The sequence below is a fragment of the Amphibalanus amphitrite genome, unplaced genomic scaffold, assembly GCF_019059575.1.
Source record: "Amphibalanus amphitrite isolate SeventyFive unplaced genomic scaffold, NRLGWU_Aamphi_draft 000155F_arrow, whole genome shotgun sequence".
NCBI classification, from domain to species: Eukaryota; Metazoa; Arthropoda; class Thecostraca; order Balanomorpha; family Balanidae; genus Amphibalanus; species Amphibalanus amphitrite.
The window spans coordinates 824,598-848,419 of NW_024881650.1; positions in this window are offsets into that span (position 1 = coordinate 824,598).

A 23,822-nucleotide genomic window follows, 5' to 3' on the forward strand; every position below is an offset into this window, starting at 1 on the left:
AAGCAGTTTTGAGAAGAGGGGCTTGAGAATCGAAATTTGACGCAGGACAATGCACGGTACCTACTGCTTGCAATGACTCAACACTTCGAGGGAAGCATTTCGGCATGAAAAGAATACAGAGCGACGCTATTGGTTTAGATCAGTGTTGATGACTAGCAGTTTCCACACCTCAAGGATCGTCGAATGGAACTTGTGCTATCAGCAATGGGCATTCCGTACGGTGCTGTCATTTTAGTGTGGTTAGCAGGACGGTGTGGGAAAAGGACCACGGGTCAGGGTGGACCCACAGGTCGGGGGGGGGGGGGGGTGAGGGGTCTCTGCGGTCGCTCCCTCGGAATGTCTGTTGGCCCACCGTCCCACCTCCGCGACCAGTAATGAAAGGCGACCCGGCGACCTGTCCTCTCCCACGCCGCATTCCTGTGTCGGGCGCCGACGCTGTGGTCTCCCGGTCCTGGTTAGGGGGCGCAGTGTCTCGGGACGCTCGACACTTGTTTGACAAACGCGCATACCTGGCCGGCCGGTGGCGGCGTGAATGGTGCTCCGAGGTGTTTGCCGGCCGCCGGTCGGTCGGCCGGCCCAGCCCGGTCCGCAGAGAGAGTGGCACCCTCCAATTTCACACAGGGCCCACTGTGCGCGCCGGCAGGGGCGGATAATGGCGCCGGCTGACCCTTTGACCACACACAGGGTCTGGAGAGCGGCCGAGAGAGGGCTCACAGGCCGCCGCACTGTCTCAGAGGCCCTGAATAGAAACACGGTGTCCGTCCGTCCCATGTCTGCCCGTGGGGCGGTCACAGGTGTATGGCGTTCCCAGGGGTTCCACGCCCGGTCCACCGTCCCGCCCATAGGATGGTATCACCCGTGTTTGTGTGGTGTGGACATTGCTATTGGAGCTAAGATTCGCGTCAGTCAGCAACAATGAATAAATGCGGACTGTGCTCGGGCTTGCAATTTTTTGTTTCCACAAACGGCGCAGCTAAACTTTCTCTAAGCTTTCTCCCGTAACTTTTATATTCTTCATGATTGCAAGCAAGGCTCTCTTTGCAAAACTATATCAAGCGCTTGGGCTTAGTCTAGTCTTCACAGATAATATCTTAAGCTGTCTTATAATAATATAATAATAATAATATCTTAAGCTGATAAGCAGAAGCTGTCATCAATGACGCCATCAATATTTTTGCCTGATCTCAGGAGATGTATGATAAAAAAAAACTTTTGTTCATTAGCTAAGATAATAGGGGTAGCAACATCGGTGAAACGCCGTCAGAGCCTATCATTTTGAGAGTAAGCTAATGCATAAAATGAGTAAATCAGGTTCTGACGATACATTGGCCTTTGCCGTTACGGAACTGGTGGTAAGAAAATAACAAACAAAACACTAAAAATACGAAGTCAATCAAGCCATGTCTTCAATTCATGCTCAACAAATTAATTAACCCGCGCCCCACTGGGGGGGGGGCTATTTATAGCCCCCCCCCTCCCGTTTTTCTGCAATAACTTCCAAACCGCTTGACGTATCAACGCCAAACTTTCAGTACCTTCGGCTGCATCAATTTGACACCTTGTGTCAAAAATTGAACTTCGTAGCTACCATAGGTCGGCCGGAAATGACGTCAGAGTGACGTCATGTTCGTCCGATTTCGACGCAAAACATTGAACCACGGCAATCGCTCCCAAGAGCTCAGTTTTTAAGCTAGATCCAATTTCTTTGCATGAAAGGACTCAGAATTGACCGCGCTATCAAACTGCTATCTCGGATTTTCAAAATTTTGAAAATTTTAAAAATTTTATATAATAATATTCAAAATTTATATTTTTATATTTTTTCAAAAAGTTTTTGACTTTTCGAAAAAAACCGGAATATATGTGACAGAACGCATGATTATGACTAACTCTAGCAAGTTTTAGCTAAAAATCTTCAAAAATGGCCAAGTTATACGCATTATTGCAAAAAATTCACAATTATTAATTTTTCAAATCACTTTTTCAGTACGTATTTGACATCGTACACCAATATAAATGGCACCATCGTGTTCCTGAGCTCAAACTGCATCCAATAGACACCTTTTTTGTTGAAAAATTTTAACTTCAAAATTTGACCTTTTTTGACCTGAAAGTGACCTGACCTAAGCTAAATTCGACTCAAAATGACCTCGAATGACACAGACGACATCAAATTCGAAATCTATGGCCTAAATGGACCATAAAACATGTGTCACGTGACCGATGCATGATATAATATTTTCGTGACCTGTGATGACCTGACCCTGACCTGAAAATCAAAGTACAAGTTTGGTACCCTCAAGGTATCTAGAGCATCTGTTCACGAGTGTGGAAACCAAAAATGAGACTGATCTGACTTGTAAGACGGCGGCCAGAGCCCAAAATGTGAACAAGCCAAAGTGCTAATAATTTTTACTTTGACCTGACCTGTGACGTCATCGGTGACCTCGAGGTCAATGAAATTAGATTTCGCTCGACAGTTTTTCCGGGGCTATCAGATGCCGTTTGAATTTTGACGATCGGCCCAGTAGTTTCGGAGTTAGGAGGGGGGGCTATGAATAGCCCCCCCCCCCCCCCAGTAGGGCGTGTTATACACAGACCCCAGTGGGGCGCGGGTTAACTTTGAAGTGTCGTATGTTTCTCGCACATAACCCTCCCCTCTCTCTCCCTCCCCTCTTGCTCTCCCTCCCTCTCTCCCTCCCCTCTCCCTCTCTCTCTCTCTCTCTCTCTCTCTCTCTCTCTCTCTCTCTCTCTCTCTCTCTCTCTCTCTCTCTCTCTGTCGGCGTCTGACAGTCTCGCTCTCCGGCGCCGGGACGCTGAAAGAAGTCATCGGGCACCTCCCGGCCCGGCCTCTCCGTGTGAATGACGCCGGAAGTGGTGGAGGTCCGGGACGGACCACCAGACCATGGTCTGGGACCACGCCGTCCATCAGCAGCGACCACCTATGGTCCTTCCTTGGAGCGCGTCATAGCACCGGCGGGACGCGTTGTAAAAGGGACAAACTGGGCCAGCCTCTAAATACGGGAGTCGGCCTGTGTGGTTACGGGAATGCGGTAGGCCGGTCTAACCACGGCCTGCTTATCTATATGTTACAGGGAGTATGCGATTTCAGTTAGTTTGCAACGACCCTAGGGTGGTTGTAACCTCCCTGAACGATCAGTTTGTTTGCAACGACTCTAGGGACGTTACAAAATAACTGCTCATTCCGGGACGTTGTAACGAAACTAGGGTCGTTGCAAACTCCCTAGTTAGTATGCAACGAACCTAGGGTTGTTACAAAATAACTAGGGAGTTTAAGAATTCATTGAGTCTCGTTTCACAGGAGGGCCGTCAACAATCTTTTCCAATGAAAAACTTGTTCAATCTAGTTCAGCTTAAGAGAAAAGGAGAACACAATTTGAACATTCAGCTCAGGAGTATATGTGGTGCCCGGGACAAGGTACTTACGTAACTGTGATAATTTTGGCTGCATTATATCGCCAGCATATGCTTACATGTAGAAAATAGAGTTACTGGGGTAGGTGTGATGGATATCCGTCGCTATCCGTGTGCGGGTTATCCCTCACACTTTTAGGGGTGCGGGTCGGATAAAACCCCTCGTTTTTTCGCGATTATCTCGCGCTAAAAGCGGCCGATCGTGACGAAACTTTGAGTGTCCTCGAACTTATCTACGTTACTGGTTACATATTCCCTATACAGTACATGATCCTGAAACCAATGACCTTTGACCTTTGATCTGATTTCTGAGACCATGGCAGACCGAAATGATTTGCCGTTTATGTTAGCGCACACTAAATTGCGTTTCCAGACTTCTATTGTGATTACATATAAACGTGCCAACATATGAACTGATGGTTGTCCCATGCATCATGATGGGTTTCAAGTTGACTTGTCAGTTGTCGGCCAGGTCAAGGTCATTGACGTTTGGTGACTTCGGGTGACTGTTCCAAATTGTACGATTTTAAGGATTTCTTTTAAGCTTATTTCGAATCCAGCATTCGTTGAGACATTTGAGAAGTACAGTCCACAGCAGAAGTAATGTGGGATTTCAGTCATGGGTATGTTCTGCTTCTGAAGCTTAGGAACGATTAGCCAGACTACAATGAAGCTTTGAATGTGGCTTATATGTATCGTCACCCTTGCAGCTGCAATTTTAGCTATTGACATCTTCTTTTCGATCACTCCGCATTAAACAATCGCCAGTCAAAGCCAATCGTTGAGATTGGTAAAACCCTACATTACTTTAGCGGTGGGCTGTACGTATAGTTGTGGTGCCAATGCAACTTGCTACGAAGCTGTCGCTGGTGGTTTAGGTACAGCTGCTATAAATAGGTGGTGCGGGTGGGACGCCTATAACTACTTGACCCAAACTTACCCAAACCAGCCTAGCTTAATCCTCGCCCCCTAGTTTTTTTTCGCGATAGCTCCGAACACGCCAGCAACAGAGAGCTGAAACTAGGCATACCTGACCTTTGATTCAAGCCGGATCTTGTGACACCAACCAAATTTTCAGGTCAGGTCAGGTTACTGACCTATGACGTCATAAGTGGACGGTCCTGAGATGCCGCAACTTCGCAACGCCCTCAGTCCCAGAGGAGCTTTTACAGGGGATGAAACTTACAGAACGTGCATCTCCTATGTAGAAGCCTCACAACTTGTACCTCTAGGATTTTTCCTAAAGATGACATGAGGTCAGGTCGGTCACGTGACCTCAACACTTTAAGTCAATGGAGAAAAATGAAAACTGCTATTCTGGCGCCGGGAGCAATCTCAAACTATTGCAAGCACACGGATCGTGATTTCATGCACTCCTTGCAAAAGTTAGATGCTTCAATTTTGCATTGTTGACGTTGCGTGATTATGACGTCACTAGGGTCATACGAGCTTTTCGTCAATAACTCCCGATCAAACTGAGCTAGCGAGTCGGTCAAGCCACCAATGGACTGAGGAAGACCTGCCGAATCGAATAAAATGCAACAGGACCTCTTTTGACCAATTTCACGACCTAGGGGTCTCTGACCTGACCTTGACCCGAGGTCAACACCTCAAGTTGACCTCATCCGAACAAAAAGTATACCATTCGACACGCCTGAGCAAGGCGAGCACGTTTATGCTAAAATCGCGCTCTGCAACTGTTTTTTAAAAAAGTTATGGATCAAAAACCGAACCCGTGTCTTGGGTCACATGACCCGACCTCAGAGGTCACCAGTTGACCTGAGACCTTAAAATCGGGCACTAGCTGCTGTGTCTCCTAACGGCACACACGCTCGTTTTTTTTTTCCGCGACGCTCTAAATCCAACGGGGGCGAAAAACGACGAGGGGTCGTACCAGCCCTCCCCCCGGCCGGCGCGTATGTAGAAAACCAACAGGTCCTGCGGGGTTAACTCTCGCCCTTATTGGTGTTTTGCTAGCTGCAAACGCAAAAGGCGGGGCTAGGTTATTGGTTGACCTTCCAGGTCAGGCCAGTGACTCAAAAGTCGGGAAAATCGGGACCTATGACCTTTTAAAACTTTGGAGAGTTAGTTGATACGAGGTTTTTCGGGGCGCTGATCACGAATTTCGTGTTAGCTTTGATCACCGATGATGTCTTGATGCTTTTAGGCCAGGTCGGGTCAGGTCAGGTCAGGTCAACCAGTAGGCGTCTTGCTAGCTGTCCATAATAGGTGTCAACCAACACTGACAGCTTCGTGACATTGTAGGAAGGCGCCAAAATTACTTCGTAAATGTTCAAATGGGTGCTAAATTCGAAATCAGCTCGAAAACTAGCCTAAAAATATATGAGCCCAGAAGAAGTGAACTAAGGTCCTCCTTGAATGAAGTTCCATGGTACTTAACGTAGCCAGGTCACATGGGCATGGAAGGGCACTCCTGCATACCTGTTCCACTATGTTTCACATGGTGGACAATTCAATAGGTATGGGACAACAAAAAAAAGGTCAATGACCTCGACCTGACATTCACGTGACCTTGACACCCACGATAATGCATGAGACCACCATCATTTCACATGTTTGAACGTTTACGATCACAAAAAGACTGGAAACGAGCGGATAATGGCCGTTTTTACGAAGGGCTTCCTGGCGAATGTCCATCTAATTTGAACAAATCTGCACCAAATGTGCACCTAATCTGCACAAAATGTGTACTATAGATGGCCGTCGTGAAATACTCCTGAGCTGAATGTTCAAATTTTGTTCCCCTTTTCTTTTTAAATGAGCTAGATTGAACAAGATTGTCATTGGACAAGATTGTTGACGGCCCTCCTGTGAAACGAGACTCGATGAATTCTTACATAAACTCCCTAGTTATTTTGTAACAACCCTAGGTTCGTTGCATACTAACTAGGGAGGTTGCAACGACCCTAGTTTCGTTACAACGTCCCGGAATGAGCAGTTATTTTGTAACGTCCCTAGGGTCGTTGCAAACAAACTGATCGTTCAGGGAGGTTACAACCACCCTAGGGTCGTTGCAAACTAACTGAAATCGCATACTCCCTGTAACATATACACACAGAAAAATATTAACACCGTTAGGGGTGTAATTGCACAGTACATATCTGAGCACTTGAGGAAAGTTAATTTAGTCCCTTCCCAGCTTAAATTACTCGCGCTTCTAAATGAACACCAGGAAGAAGGTAATAGAACACTGTTAGGAGGGTTGGGTGTTTTGCTACATGTAGTAAAACACCCAACCCTTCTAACAGTGTTCTATTACCTTCTTCCTGGTGTTCATTTAGAAGCGCGAGTAATTTAAGCGGAGAAGGGACTAAATTAACTTTCCTCAAGTGCTCAGATATGTACTGTGCAATTACACCGCTAACGGTGTCAATATTTTTCTGTGTGTATCTGTGCCTCCAAATGACACTGCTTGGGTCGGTGGACGTTTTACCACACGCCATGTGTAACTGCCGGTAGTCCGCTTCTAACTGCTGCACACAGAAAAATATTGACACCGTTAGCGGTGTAATTGCACAGTACATATCTGAGCACTTGAGGAAAGTTAATTTAGTCCCTTCCCCGCTTAAATTACTCGCGCTTCTAAATGAACACCAGGAAGAAGGTAATAGAACACTGTTAGGAGGGTTGGGTGTTTTACTACATGTAGCAAAACACCCAACCCTCCTAACAGTGTTCTATTACCTTCTTCCTGGTGTTCATTTAGAAGCGCGAGTAATCTAAGCGGGGAAGGGACTAAATTAACTTTCCTCAAGTGCTCAGATATGTACTGTGCAATTACACTGCTAACGGTGTCAATATTTTTCTGTGTGTGGTTTCCATCGGCACACGGCGTCGAACACCCATTCCCAGTTCTGAGACAATGGCTTACCTATATAGCGGGGGCTGTGACCGACCCCTAGCCCGCCTCCCCCAGTCGGCCCCGTCCCGGTGCCACCCCACCGGACCTCACCCACCCAGGGTGGCATGCGAGCGGCACATATTCGACGTTTTATCACTTTTCTCTCGGCTGTTTCTCGCTGAATCTGGGTAAAGTGCTCCGGTAAAAAATCCCGCCCGGCCGCGTCGACCCCAGGATAGATTACACTATTCTTCTGCGGCGCCCACTGCCCAGATGTGCGCAGGAAGCGTCCGGGTGGCAGCCGGCGGGCGACGGACCGAGACTCGGCCAGGAAATGTGGAAATCGGTGAGAAATGTGGAAATATGTATGCCGTTACCCATATAAGTGGTTGTGAAATGATTTTAATCGTGAAGAGAAAATTGTCATTGGCAAGGGGGGCATTCCACGATAGATCGTACCAGGCCCGTCACCCTCATCACTCAGATTTTAATGAAAATCGGTTATAGGGGTAATCATAGGCCCCAAAGACGCCTGGCAAAATATCAGACTTCTCAGATCAAAACTTTTTGAGTTATATTGCATTACATTTTTTTAACTTCGGTATGTAACGGTGAGTTTGATGGCCTATAACTCAAGAACGGATTAAGCAACCAACAAAAAGTAAACAACACTAAGCTTGCGATGAATCAAAAATTAATATTACTATTTAAAAATTCCAAAGAAAAAAATTCATTGTTGAGCAAAAACCTTAATCTTTTTTCATTTGCCTCTAATGACTTTTGGGACCAAAATTTTTCTCATTTCTATTTTTTCAAAATAATCTTCATGTCATTGCAAATCGACATGCAAAAAATTAGAAAGGTGTTCTTTCTATAAGTTCCTCATTTTCCCGCAAACAAAATGGGTTTCGGAGGGGTTGATACGACCCCAGCACGCCGTTTCGCTTCTAATAGAGCTAGAGCCTCGCGGAAAAAAACGAGCGTGTGTGCCGTTACAAGTCGCAGCGATTGGTACCCGATTTTAAGGTCTCAGGTTAACCGGTAGCGTCTGAGGTCAGGTCACGTGACTGAAGTTACGGGTTCGGTTTTTAGTAAATAACTTCGCAAAAAATGGCCGCAGAGCCGCGATTTTGACATCATTGTGTTCGCCTAGCTCAGGTGCATCGAATGGTATACTTTTTGTTAGGGTGAGGTCAACTTAAGTAGTTGACCTCGGGTCAAGGTCAGGTCAGAGCCCCTCAGGTCACGAAGCTGAGCAAAGGGTATCATATGGCATATCATTCGATTCGGAAGGTCTTCCCGAGTCCATTGGTGGCTTTCCCGACTCTCTAGCTCCATTTGATCGGGAGTTATTGACGAAAAACTCGTACGACCCTAGTGACGTCATAAATGACGTCACGCAAGGTTAACAATGCAAAAGTAAAGCATTGAACTTTGCAAGGAGTGCATGAAATCACGATACCATGTACGTGGGATAGTTTTAGATCATTCTCGGCGCCAAAATAACAGTTTTTATATTTCCCCATTGATTTATAACAGTGATGTCACGTGACCGACCTGACCTCATGTAACCTTGAAAAAATTCCCAGATATACAAGTTGTGAGACCTCTGGAGGACACCATGTATGCGTCCTGTAACTTTCATCTCGGACAGCTATGGTCATTGGCGTCCAAAACAATGTCAGAACCAAACAGCCTTTTTCACCCTCGCGCTTATAGGAAAGAGGGTTGAATGAACCCTCTTTTCACTTTTTTCAGATGACTCAGACTTGAATTGAAATTTCAGTAACCCGTGATGTCACTAGGCAGCTTTACCACGCCATTTGTAAGCTCCCTCCCGAAATCACTATTCGAAACCGTTATCGTGACGTAAAATAAATACATTTATAGAAAGAACACCTTCCTAATTTTTTGCATACTTCTTAACAATGAGCCAAATATTTTTTCAAAGAAATAAAAATTCAAAAAAAAATTGGTCCCAATTTCCAAAAAATACAAATGAAAGAAAACTCGATATGTCATATATCAAAAATAGCGTATTTTTCGAAATTTCAAAAATACATATTATTCTCTGTTTCATTGCAAGTTCAATGTTATATAACATTTGGCATTTGAATAATCCGTCTTAGAGTTACAGCCCGCCAAACTTAGCGCTGCAAAGCAAGATCCAAAAAATGTTATACACCATAACTCAAAAAATACTTATCTGATAAGCCTGAAATTGTTACAGGTGGATTCAGAGCCCCTGATTACCCCTGAGTCCAATTCTCGTCAAATTCCGAGAGATGAGGGTGTCAAATTGGAAAAAAGTGGTACGATCTATCGTGGAATGCCCCAAGGGCAAGTGAGAAGACTGTTCAGTGTTCAAAACTGATGCCTATTTTTCAAGTAAAGCACTTATTCTGAAACTCATGCGCCACCTGATAGACTGAAGGCTTATAGTGAGAAAGTGATGCCCAGATGCTAGTTTTGAATGAAACACACGATTTTGCATTCTATATCTAAACTTAGTTCCTTTCCGTTAAGGATGGCTTCAGACATTTACACAATTAAATCTGTAGATAATAAGCATGTAAATCATATCACGACGACGGTAATGCGTCGCATATTTTCCTTAATCCAGGCATCATCTTATCAGCTCGTCTACTTTAATCCAATGTGGTCCGAAAGACACCACAAATACTCGAACAGCAACCACTGGCGCCTTGCGCCCTGCCCCGGCGGACCGCCGACGTGGCTCGTCTGACTTAGTAGCGCCACTGGGCAACTGCAACGGGCGTGCAACACTAACTCGGAGACTGCGCCGACGCAGGAACATAACACCACTGACACCGGAGTATAACACCGCCGAACACAGGAGCATAACACCGGCGGGCACAGGAGCATAACACCGGCGGACACCTGCCCGCCTGCAACGCCGACTGAGGCGAGCTGCCAGCGGGACAGATTAGGATTTACATAGCTTGGAGCCAAGTTGCCATGATTGTGATGCATTATTCATGTTGAAACATTTTATTCGGAGATAATATGCCTGCCTTTCCGCTATAAAATAAGGATGACAAAATCCAACAAACCTGAAAATACGCTTATTTGTGGTGCCCTTACAGAATGGCAAGCAAGTTATTTTATTAAATTATTTGAAAATGCATACAAACTGAATAACGACGCATTAAAATGAAAGCCTTCACGGCCGTTCCAAATTGCTATACCTAGATATTGGTCATGTCACTGTCGTATGACACTGAGAGACCGTTGTCTGGAGCAGAGATCGGTCTCCCTCAGACTGGTCTGGTGACCGGTCAGACCCCCTCAGACTGGTCTGTGACCGGTCAGACGCCCTCAGACTGGTCTGTGACCGGTCAGACGCCCTCAAACTGGTCTGGTGGCCGGTCAGACGTCCTCAGACCGCCGCGGTCTGCCAGCCGGTGACTGCTCTGACGACTGACACCCTCCGACTGCAGCGCGGTCTGCCAGCCGGTGACCGGTCAGGTGGTCGGGCTCCGATCAGCACCTGGCCCACTCTCCCCACTCTCCCCACTCTCCCCGGTCGGCGGGGAAGCCCGGATGTGCTCAGCACAGAGAGGAAAGGGGAGGCGAGGCGAGGGGAGGGGCGTGCGCATCTGAGCGGCACACCGTTCCAAACACGTCCGCACCAGCCGCCGGCTCATACAAATACATCTGCCAATTTTCAAATGCTCGCCATCTGCGCCACGCTTCAATTGGCCCCTCCCCTCCCCTTCCCCTCCCCCGGCTGCCGGGTCCATGCGTCACCTGTACCTAACCCCTGTGAGGGGGGAGGCAGGGATCGCTGGCTCGGAACCCTTTCCGTTAGGAGTCAGCTCAGCCTCATTTGGCGCAGGCCGTGACGCGGCGGTGCGGTGGGGTCGCCTCGCGGCCCGGCCGGGTGCTGGGGGCAGCTCCGGGGCGGGAGACGGCCCGGAACCAGTGGCGACCAGCCGCGGACGGCTGATGGGATCAGCTCGGCACCCACCGGCCGTCCCGCCGCAGCTGCCCGCCGCCGGAGCGCGGCTCACAGAGCGACCTATCACGGCCGAATCACACGGCGACGGCGCGCTAAGCTGCTCAAACAGCTGTACAAATATCTCCACCGATCGAGACCGTGCCCGGCGCGGCGCCGAGCCGAGCAGGGTATATGGAGGAGCGTTTCCGGGTAGCCCTGCGGCGGATCGTTAGCCGGTGGCGCGGCGACATCAGCACGAGCAGGGTGTAATCTTCCCGTCTGCCGGGGACGGTGGCAATGGGGAGCTGGGACGCCCAGCGAACGGAGAGGATGACGCTGAAGTTTGTTTGGATTAGTGGTCGGCCCGAGTGTGTCTCCAAACCCCGGCTATTATCCAAACCACCACTCTGAGGTGCTCGTTTTCTCTTGTTTTAAGGATGCCAATTTCGTTTGCTGAGGGATGACCCCGGCAGGGTTGTGACAATGTGTTCATTGTTTTCTTTTTGAATGTTGCTGACCTCAGCTATTTTCAGTCAGTTGTCTCGTAATCTGCGTATGAGGTGGCTCCGGAATATATCGTCCACATTGACGAGACGATGTCCATTCGGGACTTTGGTAGAAGTCACCGCATGTTCTCTGAGCCGAACTAAAGCCGGCCTCTGAATCACCGTTCCTCGGTGGTAGGATTCCAACTATCACCCAACACTTATCCCAATCATTGCAATCATCCTATCGTCGTTAGAGCAATTAGCTGAGAACGCTACTACAAAGACACCGATTCTTTCACCTCCGCTGTTAAATCTATCGTCTGTCTGTCTGTCTGTCTGTCTGTCTGTCTGTCTGTCTGTCTCTCTCTCTCTCTCTCTCTCTCTCTCTCTCTCTCTCTCTCTCTCTCTCTCTCTCTCTCTCTCTCTCTCTCTCTCTCTCTCTCCTCACACTCTGATCCCGCTCCTCCCAGGTCAGCGCACTGCTCTCCTCCCACTCCCTCTCTCCCTCTCTCCCTCCCTGCCCCGCTGTCCTCCCGACGCTCGGGTCGGCCCTCAGCCCGCTGCAGGCCCTGCTCCAGGAATGTCTCTCCCGGGGACAGTTTAAAGTGCCGGGGCCCGGCCGGGGTACGGGCTCGGCCGCACCAAGATGGCACCATTGTGGCCACACAAAGACAGACCACGTTTCCGGCAGTGTGTCGACCAGACGCGGCATTCCACTTGTTGTAAGCGGAGACGGCGGCGGAGGCGCGGACCGCGAGACGCCGGGACCACCCGTGACCACCGGCACGTAGCCCATGAGCAGCGCGTCGCGATGACGCGTCAAACATTCCTCGATAGATTTATAATGGGCCGGCAGCCGGATCGGGCGTCTGCGTCGAGTGGACCGGGTGATGGCTATCTCCAGACGACACGCCGAACAGAGGAGAGCAGACAGGCCTTCAGGAGTGGCCGAGAAACGACGGTCCTGATGGGTTTCCACCATGCTGGGAGCTATCGAAATTCCATGTGTCACTTCATGGGATGTCGCTGCATCTTTGGCGACCGGTAGATTTCCATGTGTGCCGCAACGCAAGGAAGCGAGAAAAAGGCAGCTTTGGAGCTGTTGGTCAGATCAACATGTTCGGCTTGACAGCCCATGATAATCAAACGTGACTTCAAGAGCCTGCTCTTGAGGCGGCAGTATCTTGGTTCATCCTTTCTGTCCCAGAGGTTTTAAGCCACGTGGCTGTTTGCCCCGGGGCGTTGTAAGGGAAGGGGGGACAGCTGACGACTGGGGCCTATTTGGCGCGGGCCCCGGCCGGCCGGTGCCGCCGTCCAGCTGATGGCTCGCCCGCCCGGCCGGCCGGTGGCGGCTGCCGTCCGCCGCGATCGCCGCCAATTTGCAGTCAGCTGGGCGGCGTCTTGCAGGCGGCGGCGCGGCGGCGCGGCCTTGGCCCGTGGCGGCGCGGCCGGTTGCAGCCGGCGCCGGCTGCTGGCCCAGTGGCCCACAGCCATGAGATGCACCTGCCCGGCCGGCCGGTCGGCATTTCCTGCTGGCCGGCCGGCGGGACCGGTCGGCAGCCGGTGGCCGGCGCGGCCGGTCTGCACCCATTACCACCTGCCCGCCCGGCGGCGCACTCCGCCGCCGACCGGCCGGCCCGGGCAGCAGCAGCGGCGGCACTTTCTCTGCAGCGGCAGCCTCCGACAAGGACAGATCAGAGGGCGACGCCACTATTTATTCAGAGATGTCGGCAGCGGTCGCCGGGAGCGGAGCGGGCCCTTTAACGTAACGGACGGCCACTGGCGCTCAGCCAGCCAGCCACGCTGACTGCCATGGTGTTTAAAGGCTCCGAGAGGTTTGCCGAATCATGATGTGCTCCTCTGCAAGCGAATCAGGCCTAGCTGCTAAAGGGCTGTGACTATCACAGTTGGTGTAAAATTGGTGCGTTTGTGTAGTAAGTTGTTTCGTGTAACTTAAAAGGTTTGAAAATTATTTTACGGCTAGTTGACCTTTAGACGGACGCTTTCAAATATTAACTAAAATAAACAAAAGATCGAAGAATAGCGGTCGACTAAGCTGCAACCGTAGGTAAACCAGATATGAGGCCACAAAAAAGAACTGAGGAAATGGCCATCCATAGATGGCCATTTCCAAAATGGCAGCTTGCAATGTACTATATATTATAAAGTACATTGCGAGCTGTCATTTCGAGTTATGAGTTACAAACTGACGTCGACTCTTGTACAGCTCGTAGTTACTTACCAGTCGATGACAACCCATGGCTCAAATAAGCAAGGAGTTATTTTTTTCACAGCTTTCTTCTGCTTTATCCTTATGTTTTAAGTATTAATCATAGACTATGAAGCTGTATTAAATAAAACGCTGGACGGGTTTTCGCTGTCAATGCCAGTCATTTGCTGTCTTTAATTGGCTACAATAAACGTGCAGCGACCGGATGCTGTGAAATAATTTGCATATAATGTATAAGATATCCGTAATTAGGACTGTGATTTTCTCCCGGTGGTGCAGCCACTTAGCCGAGCCTCTCAGTGAAAGTGTTTTAGCACTCCTGCCTGCCACATGGCTTAATTGCTGACGCGCGCGCTGCACATGTTCCAAGGTCGAGGCCATTTGCAGTTTACGACGTATGCAGATTTCCTCTGTGCTCTGCACAACGGCTGGGGTTTATAGCTCTCGTCGCGGAGGCGCGGCGGAACATTTTCTGGGAGGTTTATTGCCATGAAGCCGCGCATAATGCCGAAATACACCTAAACCAAATTAAGTGCGTCTATTTTTAGTGTCTCAAAACACCGGCTTTTGCACGCAATAAGCTGGAAAAAATTGCTGACAGCTAACACGCAACGTTATATCAAAAAGGAAAAGCTTGCTTAGAGTTGCTTGCTTAGAGTAACATGTGTTTCTGATGTGAAAATGATTTTGATCTTTAAGCCATCCTTCAGCGAATTTCGCTTTTGCTTACACTACAAATGCTTCTTACATTCATGTCAATGGCATGAGATCATCCCATACCTATGTCTGATGAACAACACAAAAGCTCGCTTGGAGTGCGAACTTAGATTTGACGACTCGGCGCCTCCTTTTCCAAATGGCTCAGAGTGCTCTGACCTACCTCAGTCGGGCGCACTATTGACCTCCCGCAGCCGCGGTGCCCATTACAATTCCGGCCACCGACCACCCTGTGTAGCGCTGACCTCAGCGGGTCACCGGTGGCCGATCAGTCGATCAGCTCCGGTCGGTGGTTGGTGGTCCTCCGTGGCACGTGACATACCGCCCCATCAGCGCCTCTGTCCAAACACTCACCGCAGGTAGGTGTTGACAAATGCGCCGCCCCGGTCAGCACCGATTTGGGCTCGGAGTCCGTCTCACCGACCCGTGCGGCGCGATGGTCCGCTGATGTCGGCGCGTGTGGCGCCGCGCCGGGTCGCGACCCCTGTGACCTGGTCGAGATCTCCGGCGCCGCCGCCGCCGCCGCCGGCTCTGATAAATGGTTTGGGAGCGGTACAAGGTGGTAACTGCGGTCCGGGACACTCAGTTTGGACAGCGATCGGCCCAACGAGTCGTGTTTTATTCAGAGGCTGTGTGTGGGATGTGAGTCACGGAGGGAGATGGGGTGAGCATTAAATGGCGCGATAGACGTCAGTAGGGTATCGTCTGGGATCGCGACCTCCACTGAGACACAATCTCCGTCACTGGACCCTATAGGCAGGGCGATGGGGTGACGCATGTGGGACAGGAGCGCATCCGTATCATAAATAACTAACGGGGACATGATATGGTTGGTGATGCTTACTGATGGAGACGCTTAACACGATATGCAATGCAACCATTTCGGATAATTCCAGGAAAGCATGCCTTTTTGACATGCTCTTCGCTTCAAGGCATGCAATTTATCTAACAACGCAGGTTCAATTAATACAACCAAAAACTTACTCCCACCATGCTTTTAATATTTGACGTTTGACGCAATCATTTCATGATCAAAACGCATTTCTAAGTTTTTTCCTTGCGGATCAGTAATGTGTCAAGCGAACTAAAGAAGCGCTCACGCTGGCCCTATACAGCGACGTCTACATGCGACGCTCACGGCGTATGTCGTCTACACGCGGCGCTTATGGCGCGGCGCGTGGCGTGACAGTATCAGTCGGAGCGCTAATTGGGGCGTAATTGGTCACCCGTCCGGGGACCTGTAATTATCGGCCAGTGCTCAGGTGGGCCGCCGCCGCGCCGGTCCGTTCAGAAGGTGCCGGAACTGGTGAGACACATCAGCCTGAACCCGCGGGTGTGGCGGCTAAATAATGTGCACATGGTTATCACTTAGAGAGTGGTGCTTTGAGGCGGGCGCTGTGTCCAGCCTATGAAATATGCAAATGCACTATGTAGATGCATGAGCTCGCCATTTCTCACGAATACATAAATGTAGGTGTTTTAATGCTGCATTATTGGTGCTAAATGGACCTCCAGCTGTTAACTGTCATCATAACAGCTGTAATGAAAGGACGCCGTATTTGATAGGTTATGTTTTACCGGTCAATAAGCGTCATCCCATTGAGCGCGTGCCAGGTACTTACGTACACAAAGAGCGGTCGGACAGGCACGCGCACCACAAATTGAACGCAGCTGTAATTCCCACATTTCATCAACGAAACCAGCCGGCATCGCGATCCAAATAACAAATGACTGTGTAATCAAGAATTCATTCAGACGGTCAATAAGGCCATTTAGTTTGGACATTAATCATTGACTAACTGGTGGCGTACATTTGGCTGGCCGCTGGTCGGGTCTCAGCCGGCAGCTGGTGACCGACCCAGCGCACCGTTTGACGCGCCCCGTGCGCCACATTACGCCGCGGTGCGCCGGTCATGACGCGGATGGGCGCGGCTATTAACACCTCCCCGCTGGTCGTCAGCGCATCCCCTAGACAGCCACCCCTGATCAGTGATCATTCTGAGTTCTGACCACTCTGACAGCCGCCCCTGATCAGTGGTCATTTCGACCACCCCGACAGCCTGCACCCTGCTGAACAGTCTCCCCTTGACCACCCTCCCGTGAAACAACGGGCGTCAGTTTTATGAGTGGTCTCGTGTATAACCGAACAAGCCACCATCGTTCCAACCGGTCAGGAAAATTGCGAGGGCACTTTTCCTGACCGGTCAGCCACCTTACTAATATCGCCCCTTTAAAAGTTGTCCGCTGTGATCAGCCCCACTAGCAATCGTTGTGATGCATTATGCCAAGATAAAGTAATTCTGACCGTAACCGACCCGCAAGAATCGAGATAAAGTAATCCTGACCGCAACCGATCCACAAGAATCGGCATATAACATGCGACTACGGGTATACCTACGTCCTTAGACCGCCAAAGTCCCACATCCATGCCAAGTGCTGATGCCACCGAAGTTGCAGTAACCGTCCGCACGTGTCGGTATGTGCCCTCTCCGCTCTCCCGGGGGACGGGTGGGGGGGGGGCTGCAGGGGGCTGCTCGTGCACGGCCCGTGCGGGTGCTATGCATCTCCCGGCAGGTGCCACCACACCGGTTCCGAGGTGAGCAGATACGTGAGCAAGGTGCACCATCGATGCAGCATGCTCAACCCAACCCATGCCCGGAGAATGGTGATGGGACTGTTTTGTGATTGATGGTGGAGTTCAGTGTTGAGGGAGGTAAATGATGTACGGTGGGCATAGGTCGCGATGGCCAGTAACGATTGCTTCTGACTTAGATTGACAGCGTGAGCTCAAAACATGTCTCGATTACGTACCTAATACAAATCGTGTTTATTGTGAAGCATTCCATTATTGTAGTTTCTGAGGCACATTTTTTCCGTGCCGTTACCCTACACAGTACTTTCACGGTGATGCTGTCGACTTTCCATCCCACATGCACAGGCGAGATAAGGCCACGCCAAGATATGGCTTATCGAGCTCTGCTAGGGAGCGGTGGCGGTGGCGGGCGGCTGGGTGCCCGAACAGCTGCCCGGCTGTCCAGCTGTCCAGCTGTCGGTCCTGCTGACCCTGCCCGGGCCGGTGCCTGGCCTCGTGCCGTGCACCGGGGCACCTGCACTCAGCAGCGCCAGCAGTCCGCCATGGCAGACCCGTATCCGGCCATCGAGAGGACAAAGACTGACGGACGGCGGCGGCGGCGCGGCGGTTGAACTGGTGTACAGAGAGCCGCACAGGGCACCGGCGCAGCGCACACGACACGCATCTGCCCGCTGTTTGCACAGTGGCGACACGACGGCAAACAGATCTCTGTGCCGAGCGGAGCGGACCGGAGCCGGATCGATGGACCAGCCGCGGACCACCACCCGGACCACCACCCGGACCGGACCGGACCGTCGGCGCCCGCCAGCTGCCCGGCTCGGGCGTCCCGCGCGCGAAGGTCTGCGCTCGTCTCGGCGCCGCTTCTTTCATCGCCCGTCACCTGCGGCCCTTTCTAAAGGAGCCAAATCCCGGCAAGACGGCCGGCGCACTTCCGCGGCGCGCGACGTTCGTGGCGCGCTTTGTGCGCCACAATCGGACCGGAGACGGTGCCGGCGCGGCGCGGCGATCACCTGCAGGACACCTGCCCCGACCGGCCGGCGCTCCCGTTGCCATGGTGACGCGCTCTGATCTGGGCGCCGTTCTGTGACGCTGATTGTGGCAGCTGGGACAGAGAGGGGAGCGGACGCAGAGGGGGGGGGGGGGTGCGGCCACCTGCCGGGCCCCTCCGATGGCACGCGCGTCGGCCCGGCCGCCACGTGCCGCCGTCGTAGGGAAAACAGGCAGAAATCGATGCGCGCCGCGTCGGTTTCGACGGGCGCGTGCCGCGAGTCGAGCGACGCCGGCCAGGAATGTCCGATAGCGCCGCGTTGCGCTGGAAGGCACGCGGCGCCCGGCGTCGGCTTTGTCGGGCCCTGTTTGCGCCCCACTTGTGAGGGGGTCCGGGCAGGGGGCGGCTGATAGGGGACTCCGGGGGCCCAGACTGGCAGCCCTGGAGCAGACCGACGCCACCCCTGGTCGGAATTTTGGACAAATGTTCACCATATTCTGCAATAACAATTTTCTAATTATTGTGTTCGCGGTAACCACTCGCCACATAAAGTTTCTAACAAGCATTTTGTGCGCAACCTTCGCTTACCTACTAAAAAGGGCATGCATTTGTTACAGAAAAGCGTTTGTAAGAACATGTGACTGTCCTTAAAATATAATTGTTATGGGGAGATTGTATTGCTAGTCTTTAACACAAAAAGTCATATGCCTAGTTAGTAACTAGCAAGAATGTCAGATGCATTGTGCCTCTAAGAATCTCTTTAATAGATACTGGATTGAGGCATCATTGACCTTTAAGTAAGTTTTGTTTCAAACTGTCTATATCAAACCTCTCTGTCAGTTTTAGTGAGAAGACCTTGGTCGTTGTTTTGGTCGTCTTGTTTAATGCATTTTTGACAAAATCGAGATCCTTATTCTTAAACTATTGCTGAGAGCCTTGCATGCATAGTTAGTTTGGTTCAAAAAGTTATGGAAGACCTTGGCATCCTAAATATCCTAACATTTTCTAACTTAGCTAGGATCTCTGTATTTTATTCAACAACCACAAGGTTCTGTTCATCACCACAGAAACTCTGAGCCGGAATGTGTTTCGTTCAATAAAATTTGCTAGTTCATTTGATGCTATTTTTGTGTGTGATAAAGTTTATTGCGATAACAAATTGGCCCGATAAAACAAACGGTTGTAGTCCGAATCGGGTTGTGACGGGAACATTCTGTAATATTTTGTGTTTCGTTAGACCTTCTATGATTTTATGTTTTTTTTTGCAGCTTTAATGCTTAGCTGTAAAGGCATATAACTTGTCGCTTTTGTTCTAGCAAAGCCTTGCATCGTTTTATCTTTATTTTTAATGCTTTTGATGCTCGTTTTTAATGCCTGTTAATCTATGTTTGCTATAATGCTAGGAATGTTGTTCCCATATCTAAAAGGGTGATTTTGTTCATTATAAAAGATTCATCATCTTTTATGATGAATCTCAACCAATAATCCCCTTTTGATGTTCTTACAAAAGTAATTAGTTTACATCTATTGCCATAATAAACGTCTAAAGATAAAACTGAACTTGAGCTTGTCTTGGGAGCCTGCAGAACTTATTTTACGAGCGATTTTACGAGCGCTGAATAATGTGCGCAATGACCACTGAAGTCCGGGCGTCCTAAACCCCCAAATAATAATCATCATCATCATCATGATCATCATCGAGCATATGCGAGTAGGTGATACTTTTATAGACGCAAGCTGTTGTGGTATATCTTTCATCAATGATTTTCAATAAGCATCATTGATCTAGATTTTTTGATCGCTCATTCAGCATTGCAACGTGGAGAACATTGCGATACGAGTATTGTTTATTTGTAGAAAATTATGTCGAAAGCATGCCTCTTGGTATAATATGCACAACAGGTCTCCAGGCTTTTCTTTTTCAGTCGACCGGTTACCTTTCTTGTTTAACAACACAATGATTATGCCCTGTAAAAACACGACGTCCATTCTACATTCAATTCTGCCTTCTAACTGAGACATCCTACGAGTCATCCTTATTATGACCACTGTCCTCTGATCAGCATAATCTGAGCCCACAAAACTCCCTATTAGCCCTCGGCGTCCTCCGCTGTGGTAATCAGCCGCCGCGGGCACTGGGCGCGCCGCATCTGTCGCGGCCACACAAAAACAAACACAAACATAGCGCGCGCGTGCGTCCAACACGGGCACCAAGGACAATGAGGCGATAAAAAGGTGTGGCGGCGACTGGGGCGGGCGCGCGGCGCCGGGTCACACCGGGAGCGCGGTGACAGGGTGACGGAGACAGAGGTGTAATACCAGACAGGTGGTTACAGCACCTGTCACCGGCCGGCCGGCGGCAGGGTACTACTGTCTGTCTGTCTGTCTGTCTGTCTGTCTGTCTGTCTGTCTGTCTGTCTGTCTGTCGGTCGGTCGGTCGGTCTGTCTGTCATTATCTGACATAATTAACTTCATGTGGCAAACAACCGGTTCAATTCCTTCGATCAATCACCAAAAGGCGTACACTGAATGAAGTTTTTAGCTTTGGATAGAGCGGGCTTGAAGTGGATGTGCTACTGGTTCGCGAGAAGCTAACAACAGGCACAGAACAATCCACAAACATTTCTCATTATAAGAAGATTTTCACTGCTCCATTTCTACAACAAAGAATCGAACAAGCTAAAAGAAATGAAGCATAAAAAGTGACGTCACAAATATTTCGGGCTAGCTAATGCACTTGAAAGCAGGTCCGATGTCAGTGCATTCCTCGCTGCTTTGTGGCCGACTGATGAATGCATCCAGTCTGAAATCGTTTCCGACGACTTCCGTCGGCATCCTCCCCATTTCAATCACCGCCGAAACACGAATCTCTACGTACGGCGGCGACGACAGAGTCCGTGCCGACAGCTCCTGAGTCACGCGGTAGGTAGGAGCAGGGCGGCAAAAACTGGACGGGCCGTCCGCGCGGCTGTCCGTCTGTGTCGAAGGCTGTGTAGTAGCAAGATTCGGAGGTCATGTGTCTGTCTGGGTCGGACTAGAAGACTTCTGTCTGTGTCGAAGTTTGTGCTTCAATCTGTGAGCGTTTTTTTTTTTTTTGTGTGTGAAGTTGTCGTCACATTACTTCAGGCATGCGTGGTTAGTAATGATATTTCACTGCTTACCGGGCACCAGGCTTAGATTAATGTCCGTGGAGTGTGCCAACTGCCCTCGATATGCCATGGTGAGCGTGAGGACACGGTGACACCGACGGCACTGGGACTGGCGTCTGTCCGAGAAGTTCGCCCGTCTGTTGATATATTATGCCAGAACTCAGAATCTCTTGCCATTGTCTGTGAGGCTGTATTGAGCAAGTGTTGGGTGTGTCACGATACGTCGTGTCCATTAGTCTGTCTGTATCCGAGAAGGTGTCGGAGTCTGTCCTGGAACCTGTGTCGGACTCTGTCACTCTTTGTCAGGACTCAGGAGTCTGTGGGACGGAGCCGACGCGACGGGGCGAGATGGGGGCGGCCGGCTGTCGCCCGGTCCGGTCCGTCAGCACGCCTCCTCCTGCCCTGCCCTGTCCTGCCCGGACCGACACCGGTCGACGCGGCGCGGTTGACGCCGTCGCGGCGCGTTTGTCGGCGCTGCGCTGTTTTTGTCGCCGGCCAGCTGCCGGCCAGGGGCAGGTAGCCGAGAGACGGGCGCAGAGCAGCCACAAAGGACGCCGGCCGGCCGGACGGCGGATTTTTAACAGAATTAACGGGGTCCCACTGCGCCGCCGCCGATAAACAAGTTGTTTGAGAGGACGGCGTGGCGGCGCGGTGGCGGCAGATGGCACTGGGTTGGTTCTGTCGCACCGCGCCGTCCGGCTCCCCCCTGCGCGAGCGCACCCCGGGAGCCGGGCTTCCGGCGCGGCGCCGGCGGGGGGCTGCCGCGGCTGAGGGCTGAGGAGCGCGCCGGCTCGCCGACACGGCGCGGAGGCGCTGCCCTCCCTCCCCTCCCCTCTGACTAGTGCTCTCCATCTGATGGGGAGATGTCCAGCCACTCCGACACAAAACACGACCACCGAGAGGCCTCGTCAATGGACCGTGGTCGGCGCAGTGTTTACGGAAACGGAGCGGCTGGCGGCGGTGTGGCCACTGTCAGGGGGCAGCACAAATTGTCGTAGCGAATGTTACGACAAAAGAGTAATACAAAACAATACAGTGTTTGTCCTTTCGCCATGAAATTGAAACGTTAAACCATTGATAAAAAATATTCGTCCAATGTAATGGCATATGTATGTACTAGGATAGGGGCTGCATTTTCAACAGTTGAAAATGTTGCATTTCTCAACATGTGAATTACGGAAATTATTTGTTATACCTGAAATGAGAAAATATTCCTTTCTGTTAAATAACCATTGCGTAAATACTAAAAATGTGCTCACCGATACAATTTGGTTATCTTTAAAAATGCACTGAAAACAATTTCACCCAAAACTGGCGAGTAAACCGGTGCCTCGCGGGTACCCCTATCCGCAACCATTTTTAACCACCCTCCCAGGAGTCAATTTAGACATAACACTTTCGCAATTCACTCTGGAGAGTAGTAACCCTCCACGACTATTCGCGCACCAGTGGCTCGCGACCCCTCCATCGAAAGGTATTCATCGACGCCTACCTGGCAGCAGCGCCCCACAAACCCCTAGGAGATGGGGTTACCCTCCACGCCTACCCTTCGCCAACCAAGTCACGAGGGCCAAAAAAACTCCCACGCTTGACCATATTTGCGGGAAAATATCTATATTATAGCAATCTCACACCTAGAAAACATCGGTGAGAAAATTTCACATCGGTGGGTAAGGTCAAAATCGAATTCCCATAGAAATTTCGACATGACTCAGTCACCGGCGGTCATGCAGACCGCCCGAAATCATGAAGATGTGTTGCCGCTGCTTTCGTGACCTATATAGGAATCAAAATGGTCTCACTTGGTAGTTTCGGAAGAAAAAGCGTTGCCAATCGTCCCGTGATGAATATTGCAGAGGTTTTAAAGATGCACCCTAACAATTGTACTTTCGCCCCCACCTGGAAACCGCCAAACAATGTGCCAACATATCATTGGTTCAAAAAAAAGTTAAAAAATTGTTTTAATTCAAAACTGTATGAGATAACGCCATCTAGCTGTAACAGTAGATCCAACTCCTTCAGGGCAGGTTATGTAAAGGTTCGCCATCCTCGGATACGCGTTTACGATACCTCGAGTAGTTCCAACTCTTTCAGTGAGGGCTGTGCCAATGACTCGACACCCGCGGGGACAATATCCGGTGCTGGGTAGCTACCTTACTGCAAAATGTGGGTACAGTGCATATTTACGAGTAATAAGGCAGGCAAGTCTGCTTACCCTCTAGCTAGAATCTGGACATAGCGAGTTAATACACATATACCACCCGCAGAGCAACGCTTAATTCGCCAGCTTCGGGTGAAATTGTTTTCAGTGTGGTTGATAACTGAGCATCAATGTCATCGCAGTTTTCAGTCTAAGGAAGAAAAATAATAGACAAGACAAAAACACTGTAGGTATGCAC